Here is a 2,863-nt window from a genome sequence, read left to right as displayed (position 1 = left end):
GCCGACATATTTTTTTTTTCCTCCCCGTTTTTCCCTCCTTCTCCTCTCCCCCTCACTTCCCATCCCATCTTTCTCTCCCCCTCATGGAGCAGCGGCGGCGGCGGGGAGGGGGTGGGGGGATGCGCGCGCCCAGCGTTCCACCAGCCGCTCCGCGCGCGCCCCGGTGCTGTAGGCTCGTGCGACCCCCCCCGTATCCCCCCGCCAGCGAGGGGTTAACCCCGCCCCGGTGACGTCTTACCTGCGCGCACGTGCGCCCCGCGCCGGTTCGGGGGCTATGGGGGTGCCACTTCCAGTGGCTGAGCCATCCCTTCCCCCCGCCACGGATTTGTCCGCTCCGGAGCCGGGAAAGCAGGGTGTTGCTCTGTGCGCGGCTGCTCGGCACGCAGAGAGCCCAGCTCCTCTTCCTCCCCTTGGCCGCCTCTCCTCCTCTGCGGCTGCACAAAGAGCAGCAGTGAAGGCCCTGGCTTGCCTTTTTAGGCAGCGGCTGGAATTTTAAGGTGTCCCTGAGCCATGTCTCTCTGCAGCGCGCCTCGTCTCACTCCGTGGATAAATGGTTGTTGCAGTTCTTCACCGTGTTGGTCTCGGGCGGTTGGGTTATCGTTAGTTGCTCTTGGGCTTGTTTTGGGTAGGTACCTGGCTCGGGTTCTTCCTCTCATCGTTTTCTCCTGTGCTTTCCCTCTTTTTGCTCTTTAGGGAAGCAAGGGTTAAACTTTAGTTTTCAATATTTACTATGCTGTTCTTTCAAAGTAAGCAACATCTGGGTTACGAGGTGTTTTCCTTTGCTGGGGAGGGATGCTGAACGCTTAAATCGCATGCCCGCGTAGACTGCCAGCAGTCACAAGAAACTTGGTCTTTCAAGCAAGGCTGCTCCCGTGGCAAGTCTATGAAATACGTAGTTGCACACAGCTTTGTTCAGATCTTCGTGAGCAAAGTTATTGTGCTCTTGCACTGTGGATGTTTTCCGTTAAATAAAGTCGTCTTGTTTGTTTCGATATTTGTTTGCAAACCAGGGAACGTAATTTATTGTGTCTTTACAGTCCTCAGGACTGCAAGCGTTCCTGGTGGGCTCTGGCCTCTGAATACTTGCCTATGTAAGTAGGTAGGGGGTGCTAAGCTTATTGCCATTACTACTTATATGAAGGAAAATGTTTCCCTTGTGGGGCAGGCTGCTTTTTACAAATTTCTGGAACTAATTAGAATGAAGCGTTAAAAAAGAATGAGGGGGGGAAAACCCACGGTCCCCCCTCCTTGAAAAGCTTTTGTCTCCCATTTCTGTTGACAGGTTGTTTTCCAGGCACTATCTTTTAATTTTATTTTTTTTTCATTGCAAGTGTTTAGTGTCTCACGTTGGAAGACAAACAGCTATGAACTGCATTCATTGCTCATCCAAGACACGTTCTTGAAACTCGAGTTTGGATTACTGCCCGAGTCTGGGCTATGGAAGATTTGTTTTAAATAGGTGCCACGCCTCCTAGAGAAGGAGGGAAAGCGCTGTGGAGGGGAGTTGGACTCCACATCAGAAGTTCTCAGGGAGCTTGAGCTTCAATTCCTAGGAAGTGTACTGAGTAAATTAGTAGACTTAAATGTTTATGAAACAGATGTATGTGTTACAAAGTGCTTTATAGGGGAAATAAGTTGCACAGCCTGTAGATTTACTTATGTAGTGCTATTTGAAACCTAGTGAATACCAGTCACTTCCATTCCTTTTGTTGTTTTTCAGCTTAACTTTGCAACGGTGTGACCATCAGGATCAGATTTTGTCAGCAATGCTGCTGAACTCTCTTGTTCTAGTTAGGCAGGATCCTTACTCTCTAAGAAACTGCCACAGACAGGTTGTTTTTAGTAATTCCTGAAATCTTTATCCCTGAGAGAGATGAATTTTATTTTATCACAGCCAGTCCTGTTGGTGAGAAGTCAGTGTCTCACTTAGGCCTCTTATTAGTTTTGGAGTGTGGTGTCTGTGAGTCAGAGTGGAAAAACAATCTAAAATTAGATGTGCATTGTTAAGAATTTCATTAAATGCGTTGCATCAGTGTCTTTTTGCATTGCTAGTTTAATGGGCAGTTCTCTGTGTTCTCAGTATCATTAGTTGACTAAAAATGGTCTTCAGAGGCAAAAATATGTTTAACATTTTGAAGTCTGCAAACATGCTAAAAGGCAAACTGGCCTGTTTGTAGGTAAATCAGGCTGGCTGAGTGAGGCCTCTTTGTTCTTCTGTTACCTGTACTAACAGAACACTGGGGTTGTGTTTTCCCCCAAGGAGGACAGGTGTATTATGGAGTTTCAGCTTCTTACGTCAGAACTGAAGCAGAGCCATTACTTGAACAGCATCTTATTTTTGAAATTAATATGTTAATAGCTAAAATTATGACTCTGCATTGAGCTGAGTACAAACAGATGCTTCCACTGAACATGTGCTGCTACATCAGGGCCCGGGCTGCCTTTTGGAAATTGGCCTCGGTACTCTGGGAACTATTATTTATTTCATTACCTCTGTATTAAATGATGTTGGTAGGTGTGCTAGATTCTTTTTTTAATGAAAAACTTATGCAGCATACCTGGAAAAGAAAGTAAGTCTCTGATTCACCTGGCATAAATGTCAAAATGTAGGAAGAGGAGTTGTTCCTTTAGTCGTGGAGAAATGAGTTGTGCAAGATGTGCCCTTCTTGTCTTAACAAGTGAACAATGACATTCAGTGCTTTCTCTTTAACTTGTTCCATGTGGAAAATTTGTTGTCTGCAGGTCCTAAGAATTTCTAATGTTCCAAATAATTTATTTTTTTTTTTTAAATTAGACTGATCAGCAGAGAAACTTATACTGTTGCTCTGGGGTGGGAAAGACCAGCAGTCTGTGTGGGAGAACC

Source organism: Indicator indicator, chromosome 3 (genome assembly GCF_027791375.1).
Source record: "Indicator indicator isolate 239-I01 chromosome 3, UM_Iind_1.1, whole genome shotgun sequence".
In the NCBI taxonomy this organism is placed as follows: domain Eukaryota; kingdom Metazoa; phylum Chordata; class Aves; order Piciformes; family Indicatoridae; genus Indicator; species Indicator indicator.
Note: the sequence above shows the minus strand (reverse complement) of the source record.